At 42.6% G+C, this 21,783-nt stretch overlaps 1 protein-coding gene across 1 annotated transcript in view; it reads left to right on the top strand.

Moving 5' to 3' along the window:
* gas2 (growth arrest specific 2) overlaps positions 1-21,783 on the top strand; it is a 162,634-nt gene that overhangs the window by 137,705 nt on the left and 3,146 nt on the right. The gene's annotated exons all lie outside the window — the stretch shown is intronic.

Below are 21,783 nucleotides of genomic sequence, written 5' to 3'. Positions count from 1 at the left end.
TACACTTTCCTCATGGCACATTTCTCTCTTGCGCCATCTATTCATGCTTTCTCAAAATCCATGGCACTGTTGGTAACAGCTGACCTCCAGTTAGAATGCTCTAGGGCCAGTACTTCCGAGTTCTCAGTGTTTATTCCATATTTTTTAAGGTTAGCTTTAAGCCAGTGGTTCTCAACCTATGGGTCCCCAGGTGTTCTGGCCTACAACTCCCAGAAATCCCAGCCAATTTACCAGCTATTAGGATTTCTGGGAGTTGAAGACCAAAACATCTGGGGAGCCACAGGTTGAGAACCCCTGCTTTAAGCCAATTTTTAAATCACTTTTGTTGTCCAGTGACATTCAATTTTCCATTTTTGAGCTGAAAGTAGAGTAACTGCTTTGGGAGACTGTGACTGGGCATTCAGACATGGCCAGTCCAGTCCAGCAAAGTTGATGGCAGAGGATCATCACTTCAATGCTGTTGGTTTTTGCTCCTTACAGAACATTGACATTTGTTCAGTTATCTTCCCAAGAGATTTGCAGGATTTTTCGAAGGCATTGCTGATGAAATCTTTCTAGAAGTCGATAGTGATGTTTGTAGGTTTGTAGGTGAACATGTTTCGCAATAGAGTTGGAAGGACAATAGCTTTATAAGCAAGCATCTTCATATCCCTACAAATCCTTGAACACTCTACTTCATTTGAAAAATTGCTCAGACGGTGTTGTATTTTGGCCAAGATGTCAACTTTTGTGGAAAGGTACCTGCCAAGGTAGTGGAAATGGTCAACATTTTCTATCATTTTCCTTCATCAACATAGTCATTAAATCAATTGTCCTTGAATTTATCTGGTTCTCCTTTAAATACATCCCAGTTGACAGTCATCATCACTACATCTTGTGGGGGTGGATGTAACTTCACACATCCAGAGCAGAAATATTTTTTTCCATTTATCTGTCCTCATCTCTGGTTATTTAATTTTAAGGAATTTTAAGAAATTATGAGAAAGATTCTTTATCTACTTCCTCCATACAATATATAATTTTATACACCTTTCTGATGTCTTTCACATTTATTTCTCCTAAGCTAAACCCTAAATGTGTTGTCAAAGGCATTTATGGCTTTTCATGGCTGGAATTACTGGGCTGCAGTGAGTTTTCCGGTCAGTATGGCCATGTTCCAGAAGCATTCTCTCCTGACATTTTGCCCACATCTATGGCAGGTATCCGCAGAGGTTGCGAGGTCTATTGGAAACTAGGCAAGCGGGGTTTATATATCTGGAAAGTCCAGGTTGGGAGAAAGAACTCTTCTTGGCAATAGGTTTGTAAGTGACTGTAGCAAACAGACATTTGCAGGATGTGTGTGGAAATCCACAATGTTTTAGATGTGTAATGGGTAGATGAGTGTGACTTGCCTCAGAGTAAATAGATATAAGTCTGACCTGTAAATAAAAAAAATAGCATCTCATAACATACGTTAAGTGTTAAAAACAAACATTACACCATCCTGCAGAAAATGAAGATCTATTTGTAAAGATGTGTATAGTGAATGGCTTTTTCAAGAAGCTGCTTCTGGGTTGGGGACATTTTCAGAGGGTCTTGCACTGCTGTCCTGCCAATCTTGCTCTGCTGAAGGGTTGATTCCATGTCAATGAAAGCTTTAAAGGGGTATTTAAAGAAAAAAAACTCCTTCTCTTTTGAGTACAATAGAAACATCAGAGTAACCAATGTTTTGAAGCCTTTATACCTTGGACCTATGGGGATTTCTAAGCTATCTTCCAATAATATTTCATCAAGAAAGGATGTACTTTGTTGGCTTGGTTGAACTAAAAATATCATCCTGCTGTCTCTCACAGTATCTGCTGGTTCAAGTGAAATTTCTTCTGGCCTATGCAGTATGTATATAGAGCCTGTCTGCCATCCAGTGGTACATTTAATATTCGCAAGTGCTTGAATAATTTTTCTTCCACAAGCTTAAAAATAGTTTGGTTTCTCCAACTTAAGAAAAAGCATAATGCAAGATCTTTAGGAATATGCGTTAAGAGTGTGGAAGGCTGAACCACTTGGCAAACTTCTTCCTGAAAATGTGTTGAAAGTGCTTGTGGGTCAGCTTTGTGCATTTGTTGTTATTTATCTATCTTTGACAAAGTGTTGACAGAACAGAACATCTTATGGTTCTTTTATTGAATGATTTTATAGTGTTGCCGGTCAGCATGGCCTATAGGAGCTTTAACATTTGCTTTCTGAAAACCTTAGTTACCTTGGAGAGTCATTGTCTATCACTTCCTTACTCATGAGCTTGAGCTGTTTTAAATATTAGCTGTTGGTGTTGTTGTTGTTATATTCCTTCACGTTGGTTTTGGTGACTGAGGTTTTTGGGACTAAAAATGTGCAATTCACTCAAAATCACCCAGTGGGTTTCTGTAGCCAAATGGGAAATCAAATGCTGGTCTTCAAAGTCATAGTCCACAGTAAAGGAGTACTGAATCATGTTCACAATTATATTTCAACAACACCTTTAATCCACCATGGGACAACCAAAATAAGACATATGTTCAATTCTTGTTTTTTGTAGTTCTGGAAGCTTGTATTGAGGCAAGGTATCCAAGGCATGAGTAGAATCATAGAATCATAGAATCATAGAATAGTAGAGTTGGAAGAGACCTCATGGGCCATCCAGTCCAACCCCCTGCCAAGAAGCAGGAAATCGCATTCAAAGCACCCCCGACAGATGGCCATCCAGCCTCTGCTTAAAAGCCTCCAAGGAAGGAGCCTCCACCACAGCCCGGGGGAGAGAGTTCCACTGTCGAACAGCCCTCACAGTGAGGAAGTTCTTCCTGATGTTCAGGTGGAATCTCCTTTCCTGTAGTTTGAAGCCATTGTTCCGTGTCCTAGTCTGCAGGGCAGCAGAAAACAAGCTTGCTCCCTCCTCCCTATGACTTCCCTTCACGTATTTGTACATGGCTATCATGTCTCCTCTCAGCCTTCTCTTCTGCAGGCTAAACATGCCAAGCTCTTTAAGCCGCTCCTCATAGGGCTTGTTCTCCAGACCCTTAATCATTTTAGTCGCCCTCCTCTGGACGCTTTCCAGCTTGTCAACATCTCCCTTCAACTGTGGTGCCCAAAATTGGACACAGTATTCCAGTTGTGGTCTGACCAAGGCAGAATAGAGGGGGAGCAGGACTTCCCTGGATCTAGACGCTATTCCCCTATTGATGCAGGCCAGAATCCCGTTGGCTTTTTTAGCTGCTGCATCACATTGTTGGCTCATGTTTAACTTGTTGTCCACGAGGACTCCAAGGTCTTTTTCGCACACACTGCTGTCAAGCCAGGCGTCCCCCATTCTGTATCTTTGATTTCCATTTTTTCTGCCGAAATGAAGTATCTTGCATTTGTCCCTGTTGAACTTCATTTTGTTAGTTTCGGCCCATCTCTCTAGTCTGTCAAGATCATTTTGAATTCTGCTCCTGTCTTCTGGAGTGTTAGCTATCCCTCCCAGTTTTGTGTCGTCTGCAAACTTGATGATCGTGCCTTCTAACCCTTCGTCTAAGTCGTTAATAAAGATGTTGAACAGAACCGGGCCCAGGACGGAGCCCTGCGGCACTCCACTTGTCACTTCTTTCCATGATGAAGATGACGCATTGGTGAGCACCCTTTGGGTTCGTTCGCTTAGCCAATTGCAGATCCACCTAACCGTAGTTTTGTCTAGCCCACATTTTACTAGTTTATTTGCCAGAAGGTCGTGGGGGACTTTGTCGAAGGCCTTACTGAAATCCAGGTAGGCTACATCCACAGCATTCCCTGTATCGACCCAACTCGTAACTCTATCGAAAAAAGAGATCAGATTAGTCTGGCATGACTTGTTTTTGGTAAATCCGTGTTGACTATTAGCAATGACCGCATTTGTTTCTAAGTGTTTGCAGACCACTTCCTTGATGAACTTTTCCAGAATCTTGCCTGGTATCGATGTGAGGCTGACCGGACGGTAATTGTTTGGGTCGTTCTTTTTTCCCTTCTTGAAGATAGGGACCACATTCGCCCTCCTCCAATCTGCTGGGACTTCTCCCGTTCTCCAAGAACTCTCGAAGATAATTGCTAGTGGTTCTGAAATAACTTCCGCTAATTCCTTCAATACTCTTGGATGTAGCTGATCTGGCCCTGGGGACTTGAATTCGTTTAGAGAGGCCAGGTGTTCCTGGACAACTTGTTTCCCTATTTGGGGTTGGAGTTCCCCCAATCCTTCGCCCATTCCATGTTGCTGAGGTTGAAGATGGCTTTCTTTTTCTGAGAAGACCGAGGCAAAGAAGGCATTGAGCAGTTCTGCCTTTTCCCTGTCCCCTGTCGCCATCACCCCATCTTCTCCTTGCAGAGGCCCTATCGCCTCCTTTTTCTTCCTTTTTCTACCAACGTAAGCAAAAAAGCCTTTTTTGTTGTTTTTTATGTCCCTGGCAAGCCTGAGCTCATTTTGTGCTTTAGCCTTGCGAACCTTTTCCCTACAGGTGTTGGCTATACGTTTGAATTCTTCTTTGGTGATTTCTCCCCTTTTCCACTTCTTGTACATGTCACTTTTGAGCTTTAGCTCAGTTAGAAGTTCTTTGGACATCCATTCTGGCTTCTTTGCACTTGTCTTATTTTTCTTCTTTGTTGGCACTGTTTGCATTTGCGCCTTGAGTATTTCACTTTTGAAAAACTCCCATCCATCCTTAACTCCCTTGTTTTTTAATATTGGTGTCCATGGAATGCCGCTCAGTAATTCCTTCATTTTTTGGAAGTCAGCTCTCTTAAAGTCGAGAATGCGTGTTTGACTTGTCTTAGTTTCAGCATTCCTTTGTATTGCAAACTCCAGGAGCACATGGTCACTTGCCCCTAAGGATCCAACCACTTCAACTGTATTGATCAGGTCTTCCACATTTGTTAAGATTAGATCAAGAGTTGCTGATCCTCTTGTTGCCTCTTCTACCTTCTGGACCATGAAGTTGTCTGCAAGGCAAGTGAGGAATTTGTTGGACTTTGTACTCTTGGCTGAGTTTGTTTTCCAGCAGATATCGGAATAATTGAAATCGCCCATGACTACTATATCTCTTCTTTGTGCCTGTTTGGTCAGCTGTTGACAGAAGGCTTCATCAAGTCCTTCATCCTGACTCGGAGGTCTGTAGTAGACACCCACAACAAGATCTTTTTGAGTCCCGGTTCCCTTGATTCTTATCCAGATGCTTTCTAGCTGGTTTCCCAGATTACAGTCTTGCATTTCTTCTGCAACGTAACTGTTTTTGACATATAAAGCTACTCCCCCTCCTCTCCTTTTTGTTCTATTTCTGTGAAAGAGGTTATAGCCCTCAATGGCTACATTCCAGTGATGGGAGTCATCCCACCAGGTTTCAGTGATGCCTATGACATCGTATGTGTGGTGCTGTGCTAAGAGTTGGAGTTCGTCTTGCTTATTTCCCATGCTCTGAGCGTTGGTGTAAAGACATGTAAGCCCCTGTGACCTCCCCTTGAGCTGTTTATTTGGGATTATTGTGCTCTCCGTACTTGGTCCTTGCTGTGTTTGTGCAACCCTCCGTTTAGCCTTTTGGCGGTTCCCTGTGGTTGTGGGTAATATAGTGTTCGCCAGGCTGTTGTTCCCCTCCCCCAGTGGATCTAGTTTAAAGTGCGCCTGATGAGGTTTGTGAGTCTGTGTGCAAAAAGATGTTTTCCTGCTTGTGTGAGATGCACCCCATCACTTGCCAATAGGCCATCCTCCTGGAAGAGTAGACCATGGTCAAGGAAGCCAAAATGCTCCTCTTGGCACCATTTTCTGAGCCAGTTATTGACCTGTACTATTTTTCCGGCCCTTGTAGAGCCGTGTCCTACAACGGGGAGGAGGGATGAAAAGATCACATGTACATTATACAGTTTTAGCTTTGTTCCCAGAGCTCGAAAATCATAAGTAGATACTGTTCTGAGTCACTCTTATAACATAAAAATCAAAGGAAATTCACCTGGTGGTATTCACTACCTTTCTTTATGGGTCAAACCTAAAAGCTTAACTTGTTTGGGAGATGAGAATGTCTGTGGAATTCCCATTCCCCAAAAATGTGATTTTCTCCAGATGTGCAAGATTCAGTGGGAGCTACTGACTTCCATGTCTGCAAGGCAATGAATCTGTTTTGATATTTAGTATGATGTTTAAAGGGACTGTTGTGGGGATGGGGCTCTGGATCTTAAATACTCCTTTAAAGTTCAAACTAAATTCTGAAATAGATTCACCATCCACTGATATGGAAGCCACCATTCAGCGAATATTAATAATAATATTAATAATAATAATAATAATAATAATAATAATAATAATAATAATAATAATAATAAAAACTTTATTTATATACCGCCCTATCTCCCGGATGGGACTCAGGGCGGTTTACAGTCATAAAAGCAACACATTACATAACGACATAACACACATTATTAAACAAGGTAAAATAATACAATTATAACAATAAATCACACTTACATGACCAGATCAAGGGGACGGGAACCATAAACCCAATATATTAAAATGTATCATTTTAGGCTAGGGAAATCTTGTGCAATGTATTCAGGCTCAGAAATCGGCGGTAGTCCAATATAATTACTCAAAAACCTGCTGACACCACCAGGTCTTCAGTTCCTTACGGAAATTGGATAATGTAGGGGATTGCCTGTCACGACCCAGGCTGCAGAGCACCAATAACCATACACAGAGGCCAGAATCTATCTAATATCTTTATTGTAGGAATATATAAAGTTAATAAAAACAAGTGTAGAAAATAGTCCAGAATTAGACCTTTCAGGAAAGGTCAGAATTAGTCCAAAAAAGCAATGTCCAATAAGAAATATTAAGGTCCAAAGTTGTAATCCAATAACCGAAACACTCACTTTGCCAAGCAAAGTGAGGGGAGATGACAAGGTCCTTTAGTCCATGAAACTTGAGCGAGGCTAGGAAATAACTTGATACTTGAAACAAGGCTTGAACGTGGAACAAGGTAACTAAGAACAAGAACAAGGTCCGTGGAATAACTTGATAAATCCGTGGAACAAGGCAAGGATTGATCCTGGGAAACAAGGCAAAGTCCGTAGATAAACAAAGGCTGGGAAGCAAGGCGAAGGCTGGATAGCAAGGCAAGGCTTGAGCAGGAGCGAGGCTTGAACCGGAGCGCGCTGTCCAGACACAACTCGCTCCGTAGGCTGACGAATTGACTCCGCGAAGTTACTACGCGGGTAAAACACCTAAATAGAGTCTAGCTTCCCGCCGAAGCAGTTCTCTGGGAATCAGAACCGAAAGCTAACTCTGAGACCAGATGTGAGACTCCCCAAAGATTCTCACGAGAAGCAGTCTTAATTGGCCACATTCTTAGCTGCAATCCTCGCACTCCTGCGCGAAGCTGAATCTAAACTTCTCTGTTGTTTACAAAACTCCCGGCGCAAGAATACGGGAGAAGTAGGCTCTGGGCTTGTTTGACATACTTCTGGGAGACAACTTTCTTGCAGGTGCAAGGTTCCCAGATCTGCCTGGGAAAGATCTGGCTGAGAGGAATCCAGTTCAGACTGGGAAGGTAAAAAACCCAAGTTTTCATCTTCATCAGGAATTACAATGTCCTGAGCAGGACTACAAGGCCCATGAGTCATCACACTATCCCCCTCCTCAAGGCCCCTCCCAAACTGGGGCCCTCTCCCCGAGGCGCGAGGTCGCGGCTTGGCGGGATAGGTCTGATGAAAGCGACGGGTTAGATCAGGAGCATGGACTGTGGAGGCGTCTTCCCAAGAGCGTTCTTCAGGGCCAAAACCCACCCAGTCAATGAGATATTGTAGGCGGCGGCGGTGAAAGCGAGAATCCAAAATGTCCTCAACCTCGAACTCCTCCTCCCCATTCATCAAAACAGGAGGGGGGGCCGGTTGGTCTGTATCAGGACGCACACCATCCGCCGGAAGGAGCAGGGAACGGTGAAACACTGGGTGAATGCGCATTGAACGCGGAAGTTGGAGTTTGAAAGTCACGGGGTTTAATTGCGCCACCACTGGATAGGGGCCAATGAAACGGGCATCTAACTTCCGGCAAGGGCGGTGGGAGGGCAGAAAGCGAGTGGACAGGAAAACCTGATCTCCTACCTTGATTTCGGGGCCCGGCTGGCGATGTTTGTCAGCGTGGCGTTTATAGTCCTCCTTGGCTTGGTCCAGTTGCTGGAGCAAAAGTTGTTGCACCGCTGTGAGTTCCTGCAGCCAATCCTCTGCTGCGGGAACCTCTGAAGTTTCAATGACAGGGGGAAAGAAACGTGGATGGAAGCCGTAGTTTGCAAAGAACGGCGTTTCTTTTGTAGAAGCTTGAACTCCATTGTTGTAGGCAAACTCAGACAGTGGTAACAGAGAAGCCCAATTGTCCTGTTGATAGTTTACATAACAGCGAAGATACTGCTCCAAAGTGGCATTGGTGCGCTCCGTTTGCCCATCTGTTTGGGGATGATGAGCTGAAGATAAGCGAGAGTCTATGCCCAATAGTTTTTGTAGTGCCTTCCAAAAACGAGAGGTGAATTGAGATCCACGGTCTGTGACTAAACTCTTGGGCAATCCATGTAGTCTGAAGACATGTTGAAGAAATAAATCCGCAGTTTCCTTGGCCGTGGGGAGGCCTTCGCAGGGAATGAAATGGGCTAACTTGGTGAATAGGTCCACCACCACTAAGATCGTGGTGAACCCACAGGAAGGTGGTAGGTCAGTGATGAAATCCGCGGAAATTATTTCCCATGGGCGAGATGGGGTAGGAAGGGGGTGTAAAAGCCCTGAGGGCTTCTCCCTTCGTATCTTGGAGCGCTGGCATACTGGGCAGGTGTTGACATATTTTTCCACATCCTTGCGGATCTTGGGCCACCAAAAATCCCTTAGGATCAGATGCATAGTTTTAAATAGTCCGAAGTGTCCTGCTGGTTTGCAGTCATGACACAGACGAAGCGCCTTTTCCCTGCCCGGTCCGGGTGGGATATAGACATGATTTCTATAGCAGAGCAGCCCATCTTTAAGCGAAAAGGGAAAATGCAGACCTTGGCGAAGTTGGTCCTGCGCCCAGGCATCTGCTTGCTGACTAGCCCTGATTTCTTGAGCACAGATGGGTCCTGGAGTAGGGGAAATTGAACCAATGGGAATGGATTTGGTGTTCCCCACCGTGAGCGTGGCAAAGTTCTCAGGTTGTAGCAGTTGGGATTCAAAGGTCTCCTTGCGTCCTGCAGCGTATTCCGGTTTACGTGACAGGGCGTCTGCTTGCTTGGTTTGGGCTGGGGTCACATAATGGATCTGGAAGTTGAAACGTTCAAAGAATAAAGCCCAACGTTGCTGCCTCTGATTTAGTTTGCGGGCAGTTCTTAGATGTTCTAGATTACGATGATCAGTGTGGACTTCAATGGGAAATTTGGCCCCTTCTAGCCAATGTCTCCAAGTTTCAAAGGCTGCCTTTATGGCCAGTAGTTCTTTTTCCCAAATGGTGTAATTCCTCTCTGGTGTGGTTAGTTGACGAGAATAAAAGGCACAGGGGTGGAGGTGATCTCCCACCGGTTGTAAGAGTACAGCCCCAATTGCCACATCAGAGGCGTCCGCTTGCACCACAAAAGGGGTTCCAGGATTTGGGTGCTGTAGAATTGGCTGGGAGGTGAATAGTTTCTTTAGTTGCTGGAACCCTTTCTCTGCTTGATCAGTCCAGCGGAAAGGCTGCTTTCCACGGATGCAGCTAGTGATGGGGTCGGACCAGCGGGCAAAATCTGGAATGAACTTGCGGTAGTAGTTCGCGAACCCCAAGAAACGCTGCACCTCTTTCTTGTTAGTTGGCGCCCGCCATTCCAATACTGCTGAAACTTTGGCTGGATCCATGGAAAGCCCTAGAGGCGAGATGCGGTAACCAAGGAAATCTACCTCTTGTAGATCAAAAGCGCATTTTTCCAGCTTGGCATAAAGTCCATGATCCCGCAATCGTTGTAACACCATTTTGACGTGGTTCTCATGTTCTGATTGTGATCTGGAAAACACCAAAAAATCGTCCAGGTAGATTATCAAGAACCTGTCTAGATAGTCCTGAAAAATGTCATTGACAAAATGCTGGAACGTTGCGGGGGCTCCGCATAAACCGAAATTCATAACTCGGGACTCAAATAATCCGAATTTGGTCTGGAAGGCGGTCTTCCACTCGTCCCCTTCCCTGATGCGAACTAAGTTGTAAGCCCCCCGAAGATCCAGCTTGGTGTAAACCTTGGCTCCTCGAAGCCGATCCAGTAGATCCGAGATTAAAGGCAGGGGATAGCTGTTCCGCTTGGTGATATTGTTCAATGCTCTGTAGTCCACCACCAAGCGTAGTTCCCCTGACTTCTTCTTCACAAACATCACTGGGGAGGCGGCTGGGGATTGAGAGGGTCTGATGAATCCCTTGCGAAGGTTTGTCTCTAGGAATTCCCTGAGAGCTTCTTGCTCTGGTTCAGTCAGGGAGTAGAGATGCCCTCGCGGGATCGGGGCCCCCTCCACCAAGTCAATGGCACAGTCATAAGGTCTATGTGGGGGTAATTTTTCGGCTTCTTTCTCATTGAATACATCCCAATACTCGGAGTACTTCTTTGGCAAGGTGATGATGGGCTCGGTGTCTGTGGCATGGCATACCTTGGCTACGAGGCAATGGTTTTGGCAGTACGGTGAAGCAAACTGCAGTTCTCTGTTGGACCAGGAGATGTTAGGGTCGTGGAGAGTCAGCCATGGAATTCCTAAAATCACAGGGAAATGGGGAACCTCGGTAACAAAGAAGGAAATCTCTTCCATATGTTCCCTTATCCACATCCTGGTGGGTTCCGACCACTGACTTACGGGGCCCGTCTTGAGGGGACGGCCGTCTATGGCTTGCACCACACGGGCATTCTTGAAATCATGATATTGTAATCCCAGAGAGTCGGCATACTCTCTATCGATAAAATTGTTGGTAGCTCCAGAGTCTATCATGGCGTGGATCATGACGGGTCCCCTTTTTGCTGACCATAATGTGACCACGAGAAGGAACAGGACCCCGGTTGGCGGCTCTTGGATGGATTTTTTGACCGGGTTGGCGAGCCCCTCTACACCCGGTCGTTGGCTTCCCCCGCCGGCTGTGTGCCAGTCGGCTCAGACGCCTTCGTCTCCGTGGAGGACGCCGCCGCAAGACGGGCGGCAGGCTTCCCTTTGGCTGGGCACTCTCTGGCGAAGTGGCCCCCGTTCCCGCAGTACCAGCAGAGGTTTAAGCGTTGACGACGGGCCTTCTCGGCGGCATCTAGTCTGGGACGCACATTGCCCAACTGCATCGGCACCTCCTCGCCTCCTCTGGGGTATGGGGTTGGCGGTGGGGGTCTCCACACCGGACGTGGCTGAACGCTGGCGGGAGCGGGGGGTTTTGCCCCGGCTCTACTGCCCTGGCCTCGAACCCACTGTTTCCTGTTGGCAATCATGACTTCAGCCCGTAAACATTGATCAATGAGTGCCTCGAGGGTCTGGGGAGGATCCACCTTGGAGATTTCTTCCAGCATTTCAATGTTGAGACCCTCCCGGAATTGTCCCCTGAGGGCTACATCGTTCCAGCCGGTGTTGTGGGCCAGCACTCGGAACTCGGCTATATACTGAGACATAGGTCTGTCTCCTTGGAAAAGGCGACGGAGTTTGTGACCGGCTGCCTCCAAATTGTCCTCGATTCCCCAAGTCTCCTTGAGGTGGTCCAAGAAGTGTTGCGCTGATCTTAGGTGTGGAGAGGCTTGGTCGAACAGTGCCGTCGCCCAGCTGGCCGCTGGCCCGTCTAGAAGACTGTAAACCCATGCCACTTTGATGTCTTCTTGGGGAAACTCGGCAGCACGGGCCTCCAGATAAGCTTGACATTGGCGACGGAAGACATGAACCTTAGAAGCTTCTCCAGTAAACTTGGTTGGCAACGCCATGGCCGGAAGACGAACTCCGCGTTCCTTCAAACCCCTTATTTCTCCATCCTGTGCATTGAGCTTATCACGGATTCGGTCCACCTCTTCCTTGTCGATGGTGTAGGTAATCGGCTGGCCGCTCGGCCCAGGTACGGTCCCGGTAGACATTCTGACCGAGGTTAATTGGTGCTTAGGGTGGCGGAGTCAAACTGTCACGACCCAGGCTGCAGAGCACCAATAACCATACACAGAGGCCAGAATCTATCTAATATCTTTATTGTAGGAATATATAAAGTTAATAAAAACAAGTGTAGAAAATAGTCCAGAATTAGACCTTTCAGGAAAGGTCAGAATTAGTCCAAAAAAGCAATGTCCAATAAGAAATATTAAGGTCCAAAGTTGTAATCCAATAACCGAAACACTCACTTTGCCAAGCAAAGTGAGGGGAGATGACAAGGTCCTTTAGTCCATGAAACTTGAGCGAGGCTAGGAAATAACTTGATACTTGAAACAAGGCTTGAACGTGGAACAAGGTAACTAAGAACAAGAACAAGGTCCGTGGAATAACTTGATAAATCCGTGGAACAAGGCAAGGATTGATCCTGGGAAACAAGGCAAAGTCCGTAGATAAACAAAGGCTGGGAAGCAAGGCGAAGGCTGGATAGCAAGGCAAGGCTTGAGCAGGAGCGAGGCTTGAACCGGAGCGCGCTGTCCAGACACAACTCGCTCCGTAGGCTGACGAATTGACTCCGCGAAGTTACTACGCGGGTAAAACACCTAAATAGAGTCTAGCTTCCCGCCGAAGCAGTTCTCTGGGAATCAGAACCGAAAGCTAACTCTGAGACCAGATGTGAGACTCCCCAAAGATTCTCACGAGAAGCAGTCTTAATTGGCCACATTCTTAGCTGCAATCCTCGCACTCCTGCGCGAAGCTGAATCTAAACTTCTCTGTTGTTTACAAAACTCCCGGCGCAAGAATACGGGAGAAGTAGGCTCTGGGCTTGTTTGACATACTTCTGGGAGACAACTTTCTTGCAGGTGCAAGGTTCCCAGATCTGCCTGGGAAAGATCTGGCTGAGAGGAATCCAGTTCAGACTGGGAAGGTAAAAAACCCAAGTTTTCATCTTCATCAGGAATTACAATGTCCTGAGCAGGACTACAAGGCCCATGAGTCATCACATTGCCTGATCTCTTTTGGCAGTGCATTCCAGAGCCGGGGGGCCACTGCCGAGAAGGCTCGTTCCCTCGTCCCCACCAGCCGCACTTGAGACGGTGGTGGGAGCGCGAGAAGAGCCTCCCCGGAAGATCTCAAGGTCCGCACTGGCTCATAGGAGGAGATGCGATCACGGAGATAGGTAGGGCCCAAGCCATATCCATGAATTGTATTCCAATACATCTGGAGGGCATTGGTCTTTTTCAATTATTGGAGCTTTAGAATAAGAAAGGAAAACAGTAAAGGAGAAAAAAATAAGAAAAGTGGGGAAAGAATGGTATGTACACAATATACTAGACATATGCATAAATATAAACTGGTCATTTGTCCAAAAATACGTTTTCTTTAAAAGAAGGAAACATATTTTTAACATCACCAGCTGAAGAAACTTGGAATCTTTTCAGCTGTTTTCTCCTGTCTTCTTGTAGCCCAGCTGAAGATCAGGTGAAATGCGATGTCAAATTTGCAAAATACCAATTATTAGTGTAGTTAAATGAATTACATCCATAGCCTTTTCTCCTCTGATAGATTTATAGTTAGGGCATGACATTGGTTCCAACTCAAAGTAAGCTACTTAGGTGTCACTGACTAATGATTTTAATTCTCTACTGAATTGTGGATAAGGTCAAGGATGCTCCAGTGCAGTGGTTCTTAATCATGGTTTCCCAGAAGTTGTTGAGCCAAACATAGTTTGATGAAAGTGCAGCCTAACTGGGTGGAGTTAATTGATGAAATCATGTGCTGCTGCTGTATAAACTCCCAGAAGTCTCAGTCATCATGAGTAATGGCCAAAGTCTCTGAGATTTGTAATCTAACAATAGCTGGGCACCCGATTGGGGCCCACAGCTTTATGCAATCCCTGAGTGTTTCTGGTCGGCTCGAAGAAACCCTCAATCAACTAATCTACATCTGAATGAAACAGCTCTTATATATCAGTTAAGATGTTTCAAAGTGTTTCACATATTTACCTTTTTGTCATTTTTACAAAAGCTTCATAAGGATGATCAATATTATTACTTCTGTATTGAAAAAGGCAGGTTAAGGTTTGCCAAGATGAATTAATGAGTACAGATCATGTAGTGCAGTGGTTGTCAACTTGTGGGTCCTCAGGTGCTTTGGACTACAACTCCCAGCCAGTTTATCAGCTGTTAGGATTTCTGGGAGCTAAAGACCAAAACATCTGGGGACCCAAAGGTTGAGAACCACTGATGTATATTGATACAATGCACAAAACATACATATCCTTGAGCAATGTGGATGATTTCACAATGTTTAAAAAGATGTAAGGTAGTCCTGTTGTTCCTTTGCAACTAAGAAAAATTTCTAGCATAAGCTTTCATGGAATTCAGTCCACTTCATCTCTTCCAGCAGGCTTACCCAGTCAATTTTAACTTGTGAATTTTAATCTGCATTTTATCAGTGTATTTTAACCTGTATTTTTACTGTCAGTATCTTGTTATATGTACCTCTCAATGCAAAACAAACCCAGTGTGAGGACAGCACACCCGGGCCAGCAACAGGAGGTGGCAACATGAAAGGAAGATGTGAGGCTTGGGAGGTGGTCACAGGGGCTGGCCAGGACAGCTGGTTTTCCTCTCACTCTCAGCCACAGCTCCTGATTCTTTTTGATTTTTTAAAAATTGATTCTAGGATGTTTGCGATCCTGGGATGCATCCCTTCTTGTGAAACTCAATTTGGGGGGGGGGGGGGGAGTGTGTCTTAGAATAAGTGAAATGTGGTGTTGTTGTCATGCAGTGAAGCTTCAGTGGTAGAAATATATACCTACAGATGGGTGAATCTGAATTGTAGAAATGCAAAACATGTGGACATGACAATATGGTGACATGTTTAGCTTCAGTAATGGTTGTAGAGAATAAAGTGACAAAAGTGTGAGTCAGGTTTTACATTCAAACCAAGGTAAGCAGGTAAACCTATGAGTAGTGGAGGAAGTTCTTCATTTAGTGTATTGATTCAAAACAGTCAGTAAAATGTAATAAAGAAGGCATAGTAACCTAACTTAATGTTTGATGTCCACTAGTGTTAATATATGTAGGGTACCAAGAAACCACTGTCTTGGTCAAACCATTGTCAATGAGCTTGAGTTTGGAGTTAGTTTGGACAAATTTACAGAGCAGGGGTCCCCAAACTAAGGTCTGCAGGCCAGATGCAGCTATCTCTGGAAATTTACTCAGCCCCTGCACTAAATTTTAGACTTTGGATCACCCTAAGTCTGAAATAACTTGAAGGCACACAATAACAACAATAATCCTAATTGACTTTTCATTGAAATACTAGAAAGTTTATGTTGGTTAAAATCGTTCTTTGTTTTAAATATTGTATTGTTCTTTCTTTTTCTTTTTTCTTTTTGCACTACAAATTAGATATGTGCAGTGTGCATAGGAATTTGTTCATGATTTTTTTTTAAAAAAAACTATATTCCAGCCCCCCAACAGTCTGAGGGACCGTGAACTGAACATGAACTGCTTAAAATGTTTGAGGATCCCTGTTGTAGAGGACATGGTGAACTGTATCTTGTAGTCATGGCTAACATTTATTCCACCACCACTCTATATCATAGAGTCAGAAAATTGTCAGTGGAAGCATAAGGGCCTAACTTTTGCCATTGTTAACCCCCAGAGGATCACAGCAACCTATTTTTCATAATGTTTGGTTTCATTTCATTTAAATGGGGTGTCTAAAGAAGGCCTTGGAGACTTGGAAGGCTGCAAAAATAGGGCTAGGAAACACAAGGAAGGAGGGCGCAGTGCTGCCCAGTTCCTACTGGTAGACTTTCTGTGGACAATGTAATGGCAACCCTGTAATCATAATCCTGAATTAGATAAGCCTTTGGTCTGCTCAGCCATGACTTTATTTATTTTCTTATGTATGCTTACTTATGCCCTTCTATTTTAGCTATATCAAGCACTCTCATCATTATGCAGCTTCTGTATTTGGTTTCTGGTCTTCTGTCTTTTTGTTAATTTTCTGAACACCTGTTATATTCTTCAACATTCAGCAAGAAGCATACTTTCTCAGTCATCAGAAACCGTATTTTGGTAAGGTGCCATTTCAGGACATTATTACATATAAAACAGCAAAAAAGAAAGTGTGCTGAACTATAAAGAAGTCAGCTTCTGCATATAACCATCTGAAGACTTAGGGGAGAATGTTTCATTTAATGGATAAATGGCCTGGAAAGAAAACTTGCATATGGAAAATATAAGTAGGTGCTTGGAAACACACACTATAGTATCCCCAGGAATCTGAAGTGTTCCAAGTCACAGATCCAGTTTCCTTAAGCTTCTACTGTTGAAATCTGATTCATTCATAAATGAAACCCCCTTTATAAGACAACAATAATTTTCTATGTGTAAAATTGGCAGTAATATGAATCTGAAGGAGAATAATAAGCAAATAAATAAATGTAATTACAGTTCATTATTAGTGCAGTCTTAAATGGGAAGAGTCAAGGACATGTGAAACAGTTGACTTGTTATTTAATCCCAAGATCTGTTGATTTGTGCTGGCTACAGTGAAGAATGCGTGTACTTTTATATCGACTGGTATATGTGCCAGGCTCCTCAGCCTTTCAGATCTTCCTTTCAATCCATTGTTTTCATTGCAGAGAGAAACTAGCTAAACCAACCCCAGACTGATATGGTTGGAAGCTCACTTGGCAGAATGAAGTGGTTTGGGATCCACTCTGTCTAAAGTTAGCTTGAATTTACATTTGGTCAAACCTGGAACACCTTGTTTTCAACCATTAAACTTAAACTTATTTTATAGTTCCATTGGCTGCTGGGACAACCAGAGACCTCCGATAGGCTGAACTTGGTAGGAGGGTATTTCTACTCTCTTGGATAAGATTTTCTCTCCAAATGAATTGCACTGCTGTAAGGCATCACATTTTGTAATGGTGAACAGAACCTCCCTCATAAGTATAATGCTGATATTAACATAGATTCATCATTGTAAATTCTTTGACTTTTGTTTCTCAGCCAAGGATGTGGGCTGATGAAGAGAATACAATCCTATGAGCTAAGTTACAGTATATTTTATAAAGCAGTTTGTTTTTATTAGTTTTTTTAGACTATAGTGAAAGAATTGCCTTTACTGTAGTGTCACCTGTTTTATAGTTATTCATTTTAATCTCTTTATGTAGTTCTTTCCATTTGGCTTGCTTGAATTAATCAGAAAGCAGAAGCACATCTGAAAAATCTATCTACGAGGGTTTAATGAAAAGTAATGCCTCCACCTTCGTTAATTGGGTTTCGATGGGAATATTTTAATAAATCAAATGCAGAAATAATCCTTAGAATGTGCTCTTTAACTACCACTATTCACTTTTCCACATAATCATCAGACAATTGGATACATTTCTGCCAACGATGAAAAAGTTTTCTGAAGCAGTCATGGAAGAAGTCGGCACTCTGTTTCCTCAACCAGCATCTCTTGGTTTTCTCAACATCTTCATCAGAAGCATAATGATGTCCCCGCAGAGCTTCTTTTATTATCGGGAACAGATGGAAATCAGACGGTGCCAAATCCGGACTGTGGAGGATGCTGTACGGTGGTGCGATCCAGTCTCTGAAGTTCTGCTGTGGTGGCATGTGAAGTGTGTGGTCTGGTATTGTCATGCTGCAGGAAAACATTTCCCTTTTCCTTCCAGATCCTTGTTAGCCGTTGTTTCAAAGGTCGCAGCATTGCGATGTAACACTCTGTATTGTTGTTCCACGTTCAAGGAAATCAACATGGATAACACCATCTGCATCCCAGAACACTGTTGCCATGTTTTTTCCTGCTGAGGGCTGTGTCTTGAATTTCTTTTTCTGAGGTGAATCTTTGTGTCAATATTCCATAGACTGACGCTTCGTCTCCGGGTCATAATGGTGTACCCACGTTTCATCTCCTGTCACAATTGAATAGAGAAAGGTGTCACCTTCATTCTCATAACGCGAGAGGAGTTCCTGGCAAATTTCAAGTCTGTGTGCTTTCATTTCAGCATCCTGGGTACCCATCGTGCACAGATCTTCTGATGGCCAAGCAAAGCAATAACGTGACCCACACATTCTTGTGAAATGCTGATTATGCTTGAAATTTCTCTCTGAGTGATACAACGATTGTCCTGAATCAATCTCTCAACATTGCTTAAGTCGCATTGACCGACCGTCTGCACAGGGTTCCATCTGTTGAGGAGTTACGAAAGTAGAGGCATTACTTTTCATTCAACCTCTTTATAGCTTTATAGCTTTATAACAGCTTTATAGAACATAGTGCAATCATAGATTTTTCAGTATTGAAAATTATCTTCAAAAACCAAAAAAAATTGAGAAATCTTTTGGAACATTATTTTTCACTAGCATATTCACAGCAATTCATAGAATAGCACTCTGTCATACTTTCTTCCACCAGTGCTTCTCTGGAGTCAATGTAATATATTCAGGAAACACAAATGAAGAAATTCAAAATCAAAAGTCATGCACATGAAAAAAATATCTGTTCTTCACATGTCTTGTATATTTCTGTTCATGCATTATTTTTATAACAAATAAAGAGTAGGCACTTTTTCTTTAAAAACAAACATGTGCTTTGATTCAGTGACTGCTCCTTTAACAGTGATTGCATTGGTTTTCATTATTAGCTTTTGAATTGGTGTCCCATTGGAGAAAAATAGCTAAATTATTTTTTATGTCTGAAGGTTATGGAAGGTATTTCTATAGTGTAATTAATAGTGAATGTGCAGAAGTCACTGCAAACTTTACATACGGAGTTTATTGTCACAGGATATGGTGATGACTGCTAACCTAGATGCCTTTATAAAAGGATGAGATGGATTTGTTGAGGAATGACCTATTTTGACAGCTTAAACAAACAAATATATGATTCTATCATTTTGGCATGGTTGTATCATATCTTGCATATGAATTCCCCAGGATCAGCTTTTTGTGCACTCTCAGAAATGGAACTGGTGGCTTAGATGAACTGATGGACTGAGGTCGTGTTTATGTGTCTTGGTCTTCATTCTTACTATAATTTACTTAATTGAGAAGTAGTGATGCATGAAATAAGACATCAGGCTAAGGAAAATGGTTTTCTATTTGGAAGAAAAGGGGAACACTTTCCATTGATCCCAAATGTTTTAAAAAAATAAAAACTTGATAATATTTGGATTATCGGTTCAAAATGTCACTTGTTTCATTCTGATATGTCAAAAAAACCTGCAAACAATTTTTGCAAATTTATTTTTTTTATATTGTAGTACTTAGTGAAAATTTCATAACAGTTTGGTTGTTGAAAAGGGAGTGTGTTTGAACAAAACGAAATATCTTTACACAAAGTATTATTTTTGTAAATAAATATCTTGCACCAAAACAACTAATGTTTGTGTCAGGGATGCAGAGGGCTTCCCAGTGCATCATATATAGTTCAACTTCCTCTTTAACCAAAATCTGAACCTTTTATAGTTGAAATAAAACCAGCTCATATCATATAAACTGCTGACTCTTGATGGATGATGATAAAAATGCAACTGTTGACAGATCTTTTCAACAGATCTGCTTGGCTATGTGAAAAGGATTTATGTGTTTGAGGGGTAGATATGTGGGAGTGGAGACATGCCTTCAATGCAGAGTAGTATTCCATTTCAAAAGCCCTACATTTGTTGCATAGGTAGAAAGGTGACCTACAAAAGTTCACGTTGATTGATCTACTCCAGACTTCATGAATCTTTCACTGAGTCCTGACTTGGCAGAAGATAAATGACATTTCCTTCATGCTGATATCAAGTATGCTTGCTGCCAAAAATAATTATTAATTGCATTCCATTTTATTTTATCATTCTATTTTTTAAAAAGAGCAAATTAAAATAATAGTCGAAAACAACAAAGCAAAAAACAATAAACAAATGTTGAATCAAAATGCCTTTACAAAACAAAATAACCTGGTTATTTTACTATATTTCATGGACTTCTATTGGATTGTAGATGCTTGTTGAAGAAGTGTAAGTTTTATACCTCTGGCTTTATACTTCCCTTTCCTGTGATATCTCTCTCTCCCTCCCTCCCTCCTTTTCTTTTTCTTTTATAAAACATTGAAGCACTAGTGTTTAAAATACAGCAGATATACTCCTTAGACCTAGCCCAATAATGTGTTTGATACAGCATGCCTTGGAGCATTTCATGTCTTACCAGACACCCATGGCCGGTTTTTTATCCTATAGATGAATTCATTTTGTTGTTGCTGTGGGTGTTCCTAAACACAACTTGATCAGAATAAATATTCATGTTTCCTGACACATATTTATTTACCAAAATGTATGTGGGAAATGAATAGTTTTCTCCTCCCCCTTCTAATTTAAGAGGTTTGTGGATTTCCATGTTTCAATAGCACTGAGTCATGCCAGTGAAAGTGGTGTCAGACTTCATTAATTCCACAGTATAGATGCACCCATAGACTCTTGTTCGTCTCTTCAAAATTGTGCAAATTTGCAACTGCTATGAGTCCCAGGAGGAATAAAAATCCCATCAAAATATTACTTGTCCCTCTGCTGAATGCAAATGGGGACTAAGGTAAGCCCAGAAACCACGAGTCTTGTCAGGATGCAGCTTGCAAAATGTTTTTGAAATAATTTTGACAATTTCTGCAGTAGGCTGTTCACCAGGCAACCCAAGCTGTTTTCACTCATAACCATGCTGAAAACCAGATTATCTTGGAATGTTTAGAGTTGAGAAACAACCACATGTTGAAATACATTGTCCTCCCTAAACAGTATCTTGCACATATGAAGTATATTACACTTTGAGGGTAGTTTGTAAAGAGCTTGAGGTAAACTGACATAAACTTTTAGCAGGTGAGGAAAGTAACAAAAACTCTTCCTGTACAAGGACATAGTTATCTCTCATATTTATTCTCCACAGAGGTTCACATTTCTTTTTATAGAATATCAGGAAAAGTAGCTTTTTGGTTATGTACTTCTTTTTTTATAGTTCTTTGTACTACCAAACATATCTCACAGCTTTCCAAGGCTTCTTCCAGTTCAGCAGTTCATGAAAGCCAGAATGCCAAATTGTTGTTGTCATTGTTATTTTGTTCTTTCATTTGGTATAAGTGATAAATACGACAGCCAATCCGTATTGCATTCTTTTCTTCAGATGTGTAGTTTCTGAGTGCTTCAAGTGCTTCTGACTTATGGCAACCTTACGATGAACCTGTCATAGTATTTTCTTGACAAAATTTGTTTAGAGGGGACTTGCCATTGCCTTACTCCGAGACTGAGAGCATATGACTTGCCAAGGTCACCCAGTGGGTTTTTATGCCCAAGCAGTGATTGAAATATTGGACATCAACATCACAATCCAACACTTAAGTAACTTCACCACCCTGACTTTCTTTGGCTACTGCTGTACTTTATGGCTTTTATCTCCACTTTAATCACACCACCAGAACCCATATTACAATAATTCAAATGCAGATCTTGGAACGAAAGAGACCCTTTATGGCAACCAAAGAACTCATAGTTTAAATTAATTGGATTCGTAAACATCACTTGGAATTACTATATACTTAAAAAGATACATGCTTGGATGTGAATGTGTTTAATAGCAACATGAAATTTTATGCATGCCTGGAATTTATTTCTGAGAGAAAAGCAGTCATCAGGGTGTTCATTTGCAG

The sequence above is a fragment of the Anolis carolinensis genome, chromosome 1 (genome assembly GCF_035594765.1).
Source record: "Anolis carolinensis isolate JA03-04 chromosome 1, rAnoCar3.1.pri, whole genome shotgun sequence".
NCBI classification, from domain to species: domain Eukaryota; kingdom Metazoa; phylum Chordata; class Lepidosauria; order Squamata; family Dactyloidae; genus Anolis; species Anolis carolinensis.
The sequence above is the reverse complement of the archived record's forward strand: the minus strand, read 5'-3'. Positions and strand labels throughout refer to the sequence as shown.